The following is a 16614-nucleotide window of genomic DNA, read 5'->3' on the forward strand; positions in this document are numbered from 1 at the left end:
CATCAGCTGCTGTTATCTTTAGCTTGGAGATTTGGATCATGACCTGAAGGGGAGGAAAGCTCTGTCTAGTGAGCCCTGGCACAAAATTAACTGTGTACAAATGACTGTTGAGTTTTAATTTTAGGTGCCCAGGAAACTCCAAACGTCACACGTAGTATCACCCCAGATTTCCAAGGACTGCCTGCTCACCAGGTGCTTACCAGATGATTTACATATGAAAGAAAACACAGAAATTTTTGAAAATCAGGAACTGAAACATATGTAACTGCTACTAAAACTGTATAAGGTATGTGCAAAAATAAATTAAAAGCATGCTCTGATTTCATATTGAACACATCCAGCCAAGAAGACAATCATCTTCTTTTTTGAGTATTTAGATGTAATAACAGTTAAAATTTAATAGTTCTCCTCAGCATACATAGTAAATTAATGTGAAATATAGTTACTACTTCTCTACAAATTTTTTTATTTTCTTAAATCCCTAAACCCAGACATAAAAAAGACAAAAATCTCACTAAAAGTAAACAGACATTTTGCAGCATACATTACTTTCCAACACCTAAGGATAATTAGCTAGGCATCTCTTAAATATTTTGCTTGTACAATAAAACATTTCTTTAGTGAATAGTAGGCTGACACTGGGGCAGGAGAACAGCAGGGGAAGAAAGCAAGAGATGCATGTACATGTTGGTGCTGATTACAACACACCAGCTTTGTTGTCTTAAACCAAGAACATCATCAAACCAATGCCTTTGTTCTTAAACACCAAAGCAAATTAATTGCTATAAAATGCCACAAAAGGGATTTTTTTCCACTGCCATTTCAGCTGATTATATGGAATAAGAATTAACAATTAATTAGCATTATTGTAATTCAAAGTTAGGTAATTATGTCTGTAATTAGGTCTGATTTTTAGAACAGATGAGAATGCAATTCCGACTGTATTCCAAGGAAGATAAATTGTCTGGAGGGGGAGTACATGCTGGCAGTTGAGATAGAAGGTTCCAGAAAGAGACTTGCTAAGAGAGTTATTTCCAAGAAAAAAACATATTCCAGAGACTAGAGATGAATATCAAAAATGGAGCTGCAGGTGACGTGGCTGGCACTGCAGGAAGCAGAGCAGGTCTGGGGAGCCAAAGAAGAAGTTTGCCTTAGAGTTGTTCACTGTCCCCTTGTGTTTTCTCCATGAGAACACTGTGCTTCAAAGATTTTCTGCCTTTACCTTCTCCAGCCATGTTATTAAATTCTGACATGTCAGAGAGTCAAATCTTTTATCCACATATCAACACCTTGTATGGCAGATTCTTTTATAAAATTGTTCTTGCTCTTTAGCTGGGAAAAAAACATAATCTAGATTGTACACAGAAGAAAATCTTACCAGAATTATTAACAGTAGTGTGGGTACTTGTGAAGGAAGGAGTTTCTCTATAATAACTACATGCCTGATATGGTATGTCATCCCTAAGGTAGAATGGTTCATCTCCAGTGGAGGTATCATTCATTCTTTCTGGAACTTTGGAAATGGTTGTAACTTTCCAGGCTGCATTTCAACAGTGTACTGTTTATCATTAATCTGCAGGAATTTGAAGCAGGCATACTCTTGTGTTCTGATTCTGCACCTATTTCACCAAGCAAGTTCAGTTTAATCTATTATAAAGTAAGCTCTGTTTTCTGGAATGCACCAAAGGGTGTGGAAAACTGTCTAAATATGTCTGCACTAGGGACAGAAGACAGAATTACATAGGAGGAAGAGAATTGCTGATACCTAAGACAAGTTAAAAAATCCACCTACTAACTTACTGCATTACCTTATAACAGCTGGAGTGATACAGAGAAGGATGTCTGGAAAATAAGTCATTTGCAATTAAGTATGGACATAGATACATCACTCATAAGTTTTCAATTTCTAGTATGGAGAGAAAGAAGCAGGAATCAAAGCCTGTAATGCAGCTGTCCCCTAGATTTGGAAGAAACTTGCTTCTTCTTGTGACCTGAATTTTCCACAGGTTTTTTTAATCTTCAGCCTATAATAGAATAAAACATTTACTATCTTAAACTTTAAGAATGTCACCATTTCCATCCCTGACATTTAGATCCACTGCCAAACCACCAAAGTAACTGCTGTTATCCTTAAAACAGCAGATTAATTTCTATGGCAGTAAATAAGCTAAGGAAATGACAGTAGTGTATTAGAGAGAGTCAGCACTGCTGTGTCTTCTTGAGAAAAGTTCCATTGTGCTTCATAAATAAGAAGCTTCATCTCTAATGTTTACTACAGAGTTACTGCATCTTACTGATTCATTATTTGCAGTCTGTTTCTAAGAAAAGTGCTGTCATTGCTCTTCTGTCTGAGCAGCAGAATTGTTATAATATGCCAACGTGTTTCTAACAGCACAAATGCACTATGACCTGTGAATGCCAGATCCTCTCTGCAGTTTTCACAGACTCCAGAAAAAACAGAATCTTTGCGGTGCTGATAAACTTCTGGTGATCAACCATGGCTGTGACTGATGGCTGCAACTGAAATAAGGTGCAAGCTATCAACTCAATCTTCCACTCAGGGGTCATTGAGGTCAGGGGTAGATAGCCAGAACAAGGGGCACATTTCTGCTCAATGCAACCAGAAAATGGTTCTTTGGTAGCTAATGTTTTCTTTGTATGGGAGTAGCCATAAGGGCTCTGTTTGCAGATTGCTTTGCACAATCGACCTGTCCTACCTGTTGCCAACCTTTCCAGTTCCAGCAAGCTGTGTGCACCCACTGTTCTATTTTCCAGACTGCCTCATCTTCTTCTCTTATATCTCTTTCCTTCTTCCCTTGAGGCAGTTTTCTTCCTTTGCTCTGTTTTGGCATCTGTAAGTATTTTGCTGTATGGGTCTTATGCTTATGTGATGACACAGTACCACCAAGGGAACCATAGTAAATGATAAATGCAATACTGCTGAAACCCTCAGAGGGCTTCAACAAAAGACATCATCTTTATAAATTTGTGTAGAAGAAAACTCTTAAGGAAAACCACCATTTTCAGAGTGCATAAATGAATTTCTGAGGGTGTCCACTGCCTTGTAACAGCCTCAGGCTGACCCAGAAGTCAGTACAGAGAAAAGATGAAGAAAATAAACTTGAGCATGTTACTTGCAGCAAAGTCCATTCTGGAAAAATAGCTCAAGAAGGATTTAAATTTCTCATGAAGCTTCTCAGACTGCAGAAAGTAATTTGTTAAGAAAAGCGAATTACAGACATTGGACCCTGGCTGTCAGTAGCTTATCTCCTGGAACAGACCTTTTGTACATAGATGTACATACTTTTAATTATGGATTTTGAAATGAAAATGTGAAAATGGCAGTCCCAAAGTTCAGGCCTACATTCTCCTCCTTCTCTTGAGCCCATTAGCAGGTGCAAGACAAGTTTTTTCAGCTTGCTGTGGGTGCAGCTGCCTTGATGATGGCCAAAGGAACCCTAGGACATCTCCAGGTGTTCTCCTGCCTAGCTGTCCATGCAAGTCTGTGGTTGCTGTTTTATGCTCTCTCCACTACCTCCTTTTCTGACAACTGGGCCTATTTTCAGTGACTGCAAAGCTATTTTCATTCAAAGCTCTTTTTTCCCAGTGCTGATCCAGGGAATGGTTGGCAGCCTTGCCCTGTGCACAGCTCACCCACGGGGCAGGTAAAAGCCTGATGCAGTGATCTGCCTGCTGGCAGTTCTGTGGATTCATCCAAACCTGTGGGTGACCTGCACCTACAGGAATCTATACCACTCTTCCGTCTACTTTCTTCTGTGGCTCGCAGTCTCTGTGTATAGAGGCAAATTAAGTTATATCTGAGCACAGAAATAGTCAGGTGCACAGAGCTTAGGTTCACTAGAGCAGGAGTTCCAGTCACTTGTTTTGGTCTAGCAATTCAATCTGGGAGATAACAGCTCACTTCTGCATGCTGTTCTCTGCAGTGTGGTATGACAGATGAGCTAAAGTAAAACAGGAACGAGACACATGAGGAATCTATTCAAAGTTATACATAGAGGTGGGGAGAGGGAGGGAATTTTCCGGTGATTACACCCTGGCTCGTGAGACTTAATTATCCAGAAAAGTCTGATAACTAATGAAATTTGTTTGCATAGCTAACCTCCCGATTAGTTCTGAGGAGGTGTGTGTCTTTCTTTCCACTTCAGGGAATTTCTTGTGTAAATTTCTTTTGAAGGTGACAAATATCTTATTTCCCTAAATGCAGCAGACTCTGAGAAATAAACTCTGAGAATCAAGCTCTGCATTCAGCGACTGAATTTTCAATTTCTTGTCGTTTGATAGTTTCATCTGCTCAGAAGTTTCTTTCTCCTTTTCAGTACATACCTTGTGCACATTATTAGCTCACACTTCAGCCCATATAATATCTTTAAATATTTTTTCAGAGTAAACCTTTTTCAGAGTAAGCCTATTCAGCTGTGACACTCTTTCCATAATTTATCTATTCAAATTTCTGACATTGTATAAGGAAAGACAGAATTATCACAACCACTAGTTTAAATGGCAAAGCATCTTTGGAACACCAACCTTTTTGTCCAAAACTTAATTGGATTGTCATCTAGATTTGGGTTTGTTTTTTAATAGATCAGCAAATTGTAATGTTCATGCATGGTGATCTGTAAATTGTTCAGTACACAGAGCAGGTGATCTCTGGACAAAACCAAACTCTGCAGGTCAATTAGTGTGAGATCTCTTTGATAAAGTAATTTTTAAGACCTTCTATTTTGTTGTTTATTTTGCTCATCTAAACACATTTCTGGACACCTAATGGAAGAATTTTTTTCCCTTCTGAAAGTCAAGGCCTCAGCCTGGCATAGCAAACTGAGTGAAATCAATAAGAAAAAAATTAGAACACTAGTAGTTCCTCTTTATGTTTGTCACGTCTCCTTTGAAAGTAACATTTGAAATGTTGACTGCAGCTTGGTATTAACATGGGTACAGAAATAGAGATGAGTTAATCCTCCCACTGACTTCATGTCATGCTGAACTAACTGCATTTTAACAAACAGAAGTCATGTTTTCAGGATGAAATGTGCTGCCTCAGTTCACCTACTTTCCAGACATGGTTGTTTGCTAGTTCAGACAATGCAACATTTGCTGCTGTGTGCTCAGATGTTGTGTTTTCTGCTGTCTTAACAGAGCTATGGGATCATAATCAGGAGAGCACACTCTAGTGATGTTGTTTGACTTCTCACCTGAAATTGCCACTAATTGTGGATATAGAAGAAGGAAAGAAATATTGCATGAAAGCTGACAAAGCTCAGAAAGGCTTTTTTTCCCTCTCAAAGGCATAAAGAGGAAGACTCCACTCATCATGAGAACAGGATGCAATGCTCCTCAGACTGGGATCAGAGGTGCATGCAAGGAGGCTTCTCATTCCAATGAAATGAAATCTTGTGGGGTAAATGTTAGCTACACATGAAGGAAGAATACAGGTTTTTGTCATGCTTTTGTTATGACTGTAATGGTCTTGCCTGGTGAACTTTGCATGCAGAAGTTGATTTTTTTCTTGCCATTCAGCATCTGAACATTGTGAAGGGGCAAATGAGACAGCCCTGACTTTCAACACTCTGCTTTACAGATTTTGAGAGAATATGTGCTGCCAAACAAGGTAATCAATTCACTGCTTCTTTCAGAATGAAGAGACTTTGGTACATGCTTTTATAAGAGATTTTCCCACATATATTTTGCACACAGCTGTCCCAGTACTAACAATTATATTCCTAATTTATGCCCTAGGATTTCTTAGTCTCTTGGGCTGTCAAAATTACTGAAAATCTTGGAAGCTAATGAGAGAAGTCTAAGTCTCAGATAAAAAAGGAACATCTGGACATTAAGCATCATGCAATACATGGACAATTGGGCTAGAAGTCAGTCTGGTTGTTTAAGACAGAATTAAAGAGGACAAGAGAAGTAATTCTTAAATCTGGCCTTTTTATCTGTGTTTGGAATTCTACCCTAGTCATTCCTTGAAATTCCTGGTTAGAAATCCCATTCTGGAGTTCAGAGGCCCATTTGCCCTTTCAGTCAGGATTCTGGCTCAGTGGAGAGGAGTTTTTAGCATGCATTCCTCTGAAGGGAAATCTGACATAGACTTGCTCAGGAGTAAGCCTATGCCTTATTAGTTATTACTTCCTCTAAAGAAAAATTCTCTTACTGTTCAGTTTTGGTTGAAAAGTAAAAGTGGTATTTCCCATCAATGGTAAGAAATCTGATCACACTTTTAACTCTTGTGATCTTGGTGAATTTTGTAATTGGACTTTCCGAGCATATTCAGTAGCAGGAACCAAAAATCATTTAAAGGACACAAGCCATAGATCTAATCTCAATCTAATCAAATCTGAAATTAGATTGTTGGCAATCACAGCCTTCATCTGAGATCTCCCTGAATCCTTCCTGGTTTGTGAGAGTCTGTTTTGATCTGGTTCTTTGTAGGCACACATTTCTTGGGTTTGCTGTCTAATGGTGAATTGGTGCTCTGTCATTTCAGGTCTTAGAGAAAAGAAGAGCCAAACATTTATCAGAGAAAATAGACATCATCCTCCTGCCTGCAGCCTAGTTTTCAGTGAGAAGTGATGTCTCCTGCAAAAGAAAGGTGGAAATATCTTATATTCTTCCTTTCAGTCATAATACTTGATGGGAGAAGGTGGAAATGTTGTCTTCTTAATGATTGACACCAGCCTCCACAGGTGTTTCTTTGTTAAGTGCAGCATCAGAGAAGTAAACATTTGAAAGTGCCAAAGGAATTGCAGCACACTGTGGCTTCACTATCAGTCTTTCTGGGTGGAATAATCCTGGCCAAAGATGACGTGTGTGTCAGCAAAGGAATTTGTCAAATTCTGAGTGTGGTAGCTCACAGCAAGAGAAGCCAAGGGAAGCCTTGGACTGTGAGCAGCTAGACTGAGCTGACAGCAAAGCCTGCGTGCATGGGTTACATGAGGGTGATTATCCCCCTGCCACAAAGTTTTCCATGATTGTACTACATAGCTACAATCCACGCAAACCTTGCCCTGCTATAGCAACATGACTCATTTGTTCTTTTAAAGATATTTTTATTACATCAGGGAGACAATTTTTGGAAATCTGATAATTTTCACTGAGTCATTTAACTGTCTTGTCTTTTCCAGATGTGTCTGGTTATCTTCTGAGTAAGCCTGGAGAATGTGAGGCTGAAGGGCAGTTGTTGGGGTCTGTCTGTCTACTGGCAGAAAATACCCTGAGTAAATACCTGGCTTGTATGATGTGCTGGAATTATTCATGCATATACTAACTAAGAAAGAGAACAATTTAGCAAACCAGTAAATTTTTTCTTAGTAAATTGAATGACCTGTAGGAAAGAGAGAATTCCACTTTCTCAAAGGACTTTTCCAGGTTGTTTGTGCTTGGAAAAATATATTTTAAATTGGTACAGAATAACTTCATAACAAAAGTCCAAGTATTCTTTGTGTTATACAAACTGCACTTTATGGAAAAGTAATTTTGTATCACAACAGATAAATCATAGGTAGTAAGATTTAAGGAATTTAAATGTTGATATAATAAAAATATGAGGTTGTTTATTATCATGTTGTCTATTTCAAAATTTTTTTTATTAAGTATACAGTCCAGGGTATTTTCTCTGAATTTTTTGAAATTTCTTAATAAAGTTTTTTTTACCTGAAGACATCAAAAGAATTTAGTTTTATATAAATTTCTATGCATGGAGAAGTTTATAATAGAAAGCTATCTATATGAGAGTACACTGATGTGTGTGCTATTCAACAGAAAAGACAGATTTTCTTGTTTATGAAGCATTAAGCCTGCAGTAAGCATTTGATATAAATCTGAGTAAGCAAACAGATAAACAAATCCCACTGAGTAAACTGAAAACAGTTCTGCCTGCATGCTGCCCATAAGACTGGTGTGTAAATGGACAATGATATACCCTTGTAACTGAAAAATATAAAAATTAGAGTGAGGCAAGGCTTTTTATTTTTAAAGAAATTGTTTTCTTAAAATGACTGTAAGGAGAATATAAGCACTGATTTTAAAATACTACTGTTGTTGTATTGTTTCACTGACATAACTGTTCTGCAACAAAAAGAAATAATTGTGTGCTCAAGGGAGTGCTGTTTGTAATTCTCAGTCCCAGGTAAATCTCAGCACAAGCACTTGTGGAATGGCTCGTGTCGGAGCTGGTAAGAGTTACAGCATGGAAAGGGAACAGCAGGGGAGTCCCCAGCCTGGGTGCTTGGTAACTTAGAAACGCTGATTCCCCTAATTTAAATTGCTTAGAAAGTGTCTCCTCCATCTCTGGAGAGCTGGGTTATGCAGGCTTGGAGCCAGCAGACCACTGCTGTCCCGGGGTGCTCTGATGCGCTCCTGTGACTGAGTCTGGAGCTACAAGCAGGAGCTTTGCTCAGCATCACAGCAGGCAGGAGCAGCTGAATTAATACTGCTCAGCTATTAATGCTGCTCTCACAGCATCACCATAACCAGCTCCTAAGAAATAACATGCCTCAGCTTGCTGGGCTGCCTTTAATTTTACTTTCCTGCATGCAAAGGCAGCTCTTGCTGCAGCAAACAGCAGCATTTGGGGCTTTAGTTTAATCTCAAAATACATGTAAACTTTTTAATGAAACTATTCTTTCAAAATCTTACTTTATTCTAGGACCTTCTCTTAAATTTTTTTCATATCCTTTTCTGTTTGCTTTTATACAAAGTCAGATGAACCAAACACCTGTGAAACCTGGAACAGAAGTTGCAACTGCAGTTATATGGTGTCTGCCTGGCATTTAACTGCAGGTAGGTCAAGATGAAAAATAACAACAGAGAGCTCCTAATTAACACATAGGTGCTGTTTCGGCATCCAGGAGCTCTTAAAATATGAATTCACTGGATAAAGCTCTCTCAAATCTTGTCTCCCCTGTACTCCAACTTTATATGAAAGGCACATCTGCAATTTGTTTTCTGCATTTATTCAAATTTTCTTTAAAATGTAATATGTCTAGTACCTCCACAAACTTTTGCATGCAAATCACTTAAGATTTGATTTTTATAGGCATTTATTGGTCACATTTAACTGGCTATGGGGAGACTACCACAAGCTTTAGTCCTGCTGATGCAAGCCAAAAACCAAGCAAGCTTACAAGAGGACACAGGAAGCGCCTGGAAAAAAATAGCACAGGGAGTGCAGGTACTAAAATGTCTATGCATATGTCTGGGGGCTGGTTTTGTATTTCTTCAAAGCAAATGTTGTTCTAAAATATTTTGCTGTGGAAAAAGACCAGTTAGGATCTTTAACACTTGAGAAAACAATCACTTGTTTTCTACGTATTTTCTTTTTTTTTTTTCCACGCAATGAATCATAAACTTGTTTTGGAAATTTTTTTATTTTTTTAATCATTACGGGAATGGGCCAGAAAGAAGCAATAATTATCTAATGCATTACAAAATAAGGTACTGTTGAAACCAGGAAAGCAGCAAAGCAACCTGCTTGTGGTTTATTTCCTGGGTGAGAAAAACAGCTTAGGGTGTGACTGGGAAGAGGAGGCTTTTGCCATGGAAGTGTAGCAATCACCACCCATGAATAAGGAGCTGTTGAATAATGGACAGTGAAATTTTGGGGTGCAGATGACTAACGTCTTATTTCATTATTGGACCTTATTTCATTCTCTGCATCCTGCCCATGGCTTGGAGAAGGGTTCTCCATATTTTCTGCCCATCTGGCTGTGCATCTTGTTTCAGCCAGGATGAAATCAGCTGCACACAAAGTGCTGATGATTAACTTGCTATGGCTATACAAGGAACATTTCTTTGCATTTAAGAGCATGACCCAGATTTCTGATCAGATTCAAGTCACCATGTTCTTCCTCCTTAAATTCTAACACATATTCATCTGAAATAAACAATTGTCAAAATGTGCTTTCAATCAGCTGTTGTATTGCAGTGGCAAATTTATCCTCAAATGAAGCCTGCATTTAGAGTAAATTGATTATGATGGACTGCCAAATAAGTAGCAATTATTGTCCATTATAACTACCCATAAAATAAATGTTGACTAGATATTGCTGTGTGAAACTTGTGGATGGAGAAAATTAAATTGATGTGGTTTGTATTTTACTTGGTAGCTTTAATGCTGAGATGTGAATTATCTGTTATGAATGCCAAACAGCATCTTAAGTTAGTTTACTTCATGCTAGTCAAAAGGTAACAGCAAAATCCCAGGATTCATTAGTACAAAATATGAAGAATGCTAAAATAAAGTTGAGGTCTCCTAAAGAGATAAACCTGGTGGTTCTTGGAAGGTAGTGATCAGGAAATTAAAAAAGAAAAAAAGAAAAAAAAGAAAAAAGAAATATTACTAGAATGGAAAGTAAACCTAATATCAAAATGAACTTCACTATTAGAGGCTACTACGTTAATTAAATTTCTGATGAATAATGCCGGATTGGCAGCTTGGAATGCAAAGAGATTTTTAATTAACAAAAGAAATCCTGCTCACTTAATAGTACTTTAGAAATGGAATTAGATGAGTAGTCTTGAGCTCTATAAGTAAAACACATAAATAGCTGGATTGCTTGATTCTTGGTACTTGAAAGAATATATGTTTTCAGGTCTTCTTCTCTTCCCTATTAGACTGCCACATTTTGCTCACTTAGGATATTACATTAGATGGTCCTTTAACTTAATTCCTTCATTCCTTTAAAACTTTAGCCCTGCAGGATTTTTTTTTTTAAAGTCCACGTGTATGTGAATCATAGGAGTCCTTACTAGTTTCATGTTTTGGGCAGTTGTCACCCATTTGTAAATTGATTGATCTGCCTTTAGTGGATGCTAATTAAGGGGAAAAACATTTAAAACACCTTCAGAACCCCGGATTTTCCCAGTTTTGTGTAATTTCCCATTGTCAACTTAAGATAATTCTGTTACAATCTGCTGTAGTAGCAAGCAGCTGGTGTGCAATCAGATAAAATTTTTATTAATAGCCCACAGAGCCTCCCTCAGTTTCTCTCCTTGTTTCTCTCTTGGCACATGTGATCTGCTGTCTCTGTCTCCTTGTGACTCCCTAAGATTAAACTTTCTGCTAATTGTATCAGGACATTCCCCAGTTCATAGGGGATCTTGGGACTGGAAAATGCCCACTGTGGAGCAGGAGAAGAAAATCTTCCACAGTGAGGCATGGGTTTATTTATTTGTCAAGGATTTCCTCCCTCTGAGTAGTACAGGAGGAATATGTTTACTGGATTTATTTTTTGAAGAGCCCAGATACTGTCTAAAAATACTGTAGCTGAGGTATTAAAGTGGCATTTTCATTTGAATGGGCCTCTGCTGCTCTGCCCTGCAGTGGTGCCTCACTGCGAAATTGGTGTTTGGAGGAATAAATGGAGAAGAATTTTCTAGGCTTGCTTGGAGATGGGTGTGTGCAGGCAGAGCAGTTTTAGCCCCATAGCAAGAGGCTACACTTTATTCTAGATGAAAGAAATAAGGATTTTCTTGCTGAGAGATGCTCCAATGTGTGAAAGTTGTGTCCATTAAATTCTGTCTTGTCAGTAGAGGCTCTGAGAGGGCACAGCCAGTTTGACTGCAATAGGTTCTTTTGCTTAAATGTCAGCTTGGTAAATAATTCAGAAACTCCAGGGAAAATGGGGGATTTGGGAGGTGTTCTTTATTAATCTCTCTCCTTACTAATCATATGTGAATATTCACATGTCAACAGCTTAAAACTCATAGCTCTCTTAGCTGTTGCTTATTTCTGGTTTCCTCACTGTCACTGTCTTCAGCCTGGCAATAGATGGCCCAAGGTGCCCCACTAAGTATCCCAAGAAACCATTTCAAATTAACTAGAAAAGGAAATAAGCTGATAATTATAGACATGAAGTTTGAAGAGAACATTAAGACAGCCCCAATGGCAAACATTGGGAAGCAGCAGGAAATAGCAGAAACAGGTTTATCTGTGCTTCCATTTTTGTAGCTTCTTTCTACATCTGATTACAATTCTCTTTTTCAATGCATATCACATGCTTCCTTCTCTCCTAACCCTCCCAGGACCTCAGGGATGCTTGCTGCATGACACACACAGTGCTGCTCACTTAACAAGCATCTTTTCAGAATTTTGCTTATGCCTCATTTTTCTATGATTGGTGTTTAGATGACCAAGAAGTGCTTTTAGATGACTTGTGCTTTTCTATAGTGCCTGAATGCTTCAAAAGCAGTTTTTCTTCACAAAGGCCCCTGAGACAAGCAAATCTTAGCACCTCCAGGAGGTTTTATGATTAAAAGAAACAATTAGCTTGATTTGAGAGAGTGTAGTTCTGACAAATCTGAAACATGCAGGAAATCTTGTTTAAGGATGTGTAGGAGTAAACTGAATTTCATACTTTCAAAGTATAGCTCTGTCAAACTTCACTTGCAGCTGTGAGCCAATGAGATTAGTTCTTTACTGGAGCTGCAGCTGCAGTTCAGATACCCAGAAATTAACATGCAGACTTCACTTGTTTTAAAAAATAAAATATTAGATCAAGCCACTTCTCCAGTTTCAGGGAGAAAATATGAGGCAGAGAGAGGAATTCAGTTTAACATTTAATTCTCAATGCTGAGCACACCTTTTTCTCCTGCAAGCCCTCAGTCTAGCTGCTGCATGCCTCCCAGTCTCTGTGAGGATTATGGTGCTACCAACACAGTAATCACTTTTACTTCAGAGCTTCCCTGCCTTCCCAGCGTGTTTTGTAGCATGCATGCTGAATGAAGTGTTAATTGTGAAATTGTAAAGGTGGTTTCTTTATGCATATAAGGAACAAATGCATCAAGAGTGATTCATGAACATACACCAATGAATGCTGGTATTTCCTCATTTTCATAGAATCATAGAAAGGCTTGAGTTGGAGGGGAACTTAAAGATCATCTAATTCTGACACCCAGCCATGTGCAGGGACACCTTTCACTGGACCAGGTTGCTCAGACCCTAACCAACTTTGCCTCGAACATAGTCCAGAACTTTTCTGGACAACCAGTTCCGGTGCATCAACACCTTCTGAGTTAAGAATCTGTTCCTAATAACTCATCCAAATCTCTCCTCTTTTAGTTCCAAACCATTTTCCTAACTATCTGCCTGGGTAAAGTGTCACTTCCTATTTTTATAAACCCCCTTTAAGTACTGGAATGCATCTAAGGGGTCCCCCTGGAACCTTTCCTTCTCCAGCTGAGTTGTTATCACAGTCCTTGCATTAACAGGACTGTTTATCTGTGATAATGCTTGTAATCAGACCATCACTAGAGGGAAAGTGAGGGAGTGGTACCTGACAGTGAGGCTGTACTGTAGAGGAACCATATTTCTGGAAGGCATTTACTCTACATCCAGTGGGACACCACTTCTGGCAGGAGGGAAAGGGCGCGAGTGTGGACACAGCCGCAATATTCATTTATTTCAACACAGAGATGAGCTTTTCTATTCCTCCTGCTCTACACTGTGATTTCCCTCTTGTTTTCTGCCCTTCCCCCTTACTGAGCCAGCCCAGATTTTCTCTCCCTGCCAGGTCTTTCCACATGCTTCCTTTTGCAGTCCACTTGCATATAGGTCAACTCTTGTCCTCCCCTTAGCTCTGGCAGCCTCTTTATTTCCCCAGAGTTTGTGTGGCTGTGTGGATTTCAGCAGTTTCAGGGATAGCTGTGCTTAGCCCTGTGCTCACCCTGTGGAGATGGAATATTTGGTAGTCATGGCTGCAAAGAGCCATGGGGTGTATATGGGATTCAGCTACTCTTAGAATTTGAGCAGCACTCAGAGGATTGGAATAAGACATACTCCTGATGCAATGACCACTGTGTAAAACTGTGAAGTATGTGGATGTTAGAAGAATTGGGGAAAAAAATAAACATGCCAAAAGAAGGATATTTGAATAAAACACTAGATTTTTCAAATGTTATGCTCTGAAAAAAAACCCCAGCTATTTTGGTTGAAATTTTCCAAAACCTATAGTTACTTTACACTGTAAACACACAGAAAAAAAATTCATTTCAAATCTTAGCCTAGGCCTTTAGACCTAAAAATATGATTTTTAAAATAGATAGTTACATAACTTTAATAGGTAGAGCTCTACCTATGGTAGCTACTAAGCCACCAGCACATGTAACTATGCCTCTATCTACATGAGATTGACCAGGAACCCAAGCAATAATGTAAAATTATAGGACTAAGCATTTTATTTCCAACCTCTGAGCCTTAAAATGTTTTTATTTCAGGATTTTATTTCCTCACTAGAAGGCAGTTCCCAACACAGCCAGTCTTGTCTCTCCCTCTTTTCTTCCCCTTTCCTTACTGTAATAAACTGTTATACTTGATCTAGAGTATTGAAATGAGATTGAGTACTGTCAGGCATCCTTCAAAAACAGAGATGTAGGAAGATACTAGAGCAATTTGTTAAACCTCATATATAGAATTTTTCATTCTCTTTTAGCTATGCCTTGTCATTTTCTTAGTGATTTTATTCTTTGTAATAACATGACCTAAAAGAACTTCACAAAGGAAAAAAAACCCAACAACTAGACGCTTGATTCTTAAATGGAGGAAGAGAAAGGAAATATTCTTGCAGAGTTCTGAAACATACAGGCAGAGGACATGAACCAGATTTCATTCTCCTTTGGTAGATTTTGCTTCAAAGTGGCGAGCAAAGACAAAAAAAGAGTCTTGGAATTTCTCCAGGTTTCTTAGGGTTTCTGTGAGCAGCCAGTGTTTCCTTTGGATTGCCTGAAATATTTTTTATACCAAATACGTCAAATACCAATTTAATACCAAAATAAGTCAAATATACAATATACAACAGTGCTCATAATGCATAGCTCTGGTACCTGTTGCACAGTTATTTGTACCTAAAGGTACTCCAGTGTTAAAAGTTGCTGAAAAGATTTTATACTTTCTCCCCTTGATTTCTTTTTTCGCCCTTCTCTTATTCTTCTACATTTCTTCTTTTTTGTTTTTTCTCTTTCTCTTTTCCACAACTGTCTATCACCTTTCTACTACTCATTTTATTGCTCACATCAAACCATGGATAAGATTAGATTAGATTATTGAGCTTCCATGTCATTACTTGTAAGTCAAAAGAGCACCTCTTTGTTAAAAAAAAAAAAGGAAAAACCCCAACTCTCCATCATGTAGAAATTCCCTGTAGAGCTTTTGAAGAATTTCTAATCCCTTCTATCCCATTCCCAGAGAGGCTCATACAACATCTGTTTTCATGTCCATGAGGGAAAAGATGGACTGAGGAAAATGAATTCTTCTGTTTGGAAGAAAATAAATTCAAAATGCTATATTTATATTTTCACAGCTGGTGACCATACACTTAATGGTGAGTATATTAGAATGTGACTTCCAGGTCTTGGGTGCATAGTAATAGAACTGCAAGGAAATTCATAACAAAAAATGCTGTGTGAGAAAAGGATAATGACTGCCTTTCTAACATTCTCTCTCCCAATGCCTCTGAAAAGGAAAATTAATTGCTATTTTTAGTCTTTTTTTTCTGAGATTAAGAAACTTGGAAAATTTCATCTGCAAATGAGCACTGCAGTTGGAAGTTAATGCAAATCCATAGGCTCCCTTTTTCTGAGGCAAATGGTCTTTGTCAAATGCTGCTAAAGCAAATTTCTCTCACCAGTGTTGACTTTTCATTAAGATATCTAATATTTGTTTGAGCCGTCATTATTATAATTATTTAGAACGTCATGATAAGAACAACCTTTGAGATTTGAAGCGCAGATTTAGAAACCTTGGATAATGGCACTGTAACAAATTGTTCAAGATTCTTTGTACTGATGTAAGTACCAAACCACATTTTGTACCTTTTTCCATGTCAAGGAGTTGAAAATAAATGAACTCAAGAAAAAAGAGAAATCGGTGTTTTGTTCTCTAGATTTATACAAGATATTGTGCTGTGGCCACTGTTAGGTTCTTTTCTGATTAATGTTTGTGGTCCCCCTAATGTATCAAGGACACATGTATGACACAGAGAAAATCATAGAAAAAGATCTTTCCTCATCCCCAAAAGGTGCACTGCACTGTAAGAAAGAAAGCATGACTAAAGCTGGGAGAAAAAATCAAGCAGAGCTTTAGTCAGTTGTTGGCATGAAGAGTATTACAATTCTATGGCCTTGTTCAGTAATGAGGCTGTAAATCATAAATATGACAGAGGAAAAAATCAGCATTACTTATAAATAGTGCATGCTTGCATAATGCATTATAATTATTATGCATTTTTGCATAATAAACTGCAAAATCCTAGAGTAAGGCATTGCAGCAAAATTATTATTGTCTGGACTTGGAAGGAGAAAGTGAAAGGACAGCTCAGAGGGAATAGTGACAAGAGTCTGCAAAAAGCCGAAGGATATTAATGTCAAAGAAGGAGAAGAATTTACTATGATGTAGAGGAAGTACTACAAGAATTAAAAACCTGAAAATTTTGGAGGAAGTATAACTATGAGACTGCAAAATGCTCTAAAATAGACTTTAAAAATAAGACTGGGCGCATGTCTAAAAATTATAGTGCAGGAACCAGCCTGAATGTCAGAGCTGAAGATTTTACAGTCATATCTGAGCCTTGTAGACTTCCTGCCACCGCAGCATTTTTC

The sequence above is a fragment of the Ammospiza nelsoni genome, chromosome 6 (genome assembly GCF_027579445.1).
Source record: "Ammospiza nelsoni isolate bAmmNel1 chromosome 6, bAmmNel1.pri, whole genome shotgun sequence".
NCBI lineage: Eukaryota > Metazoa > Chordata > Aves > Passeriformes > Passerellidae > Ammospiza > Ammospiza nelsoni.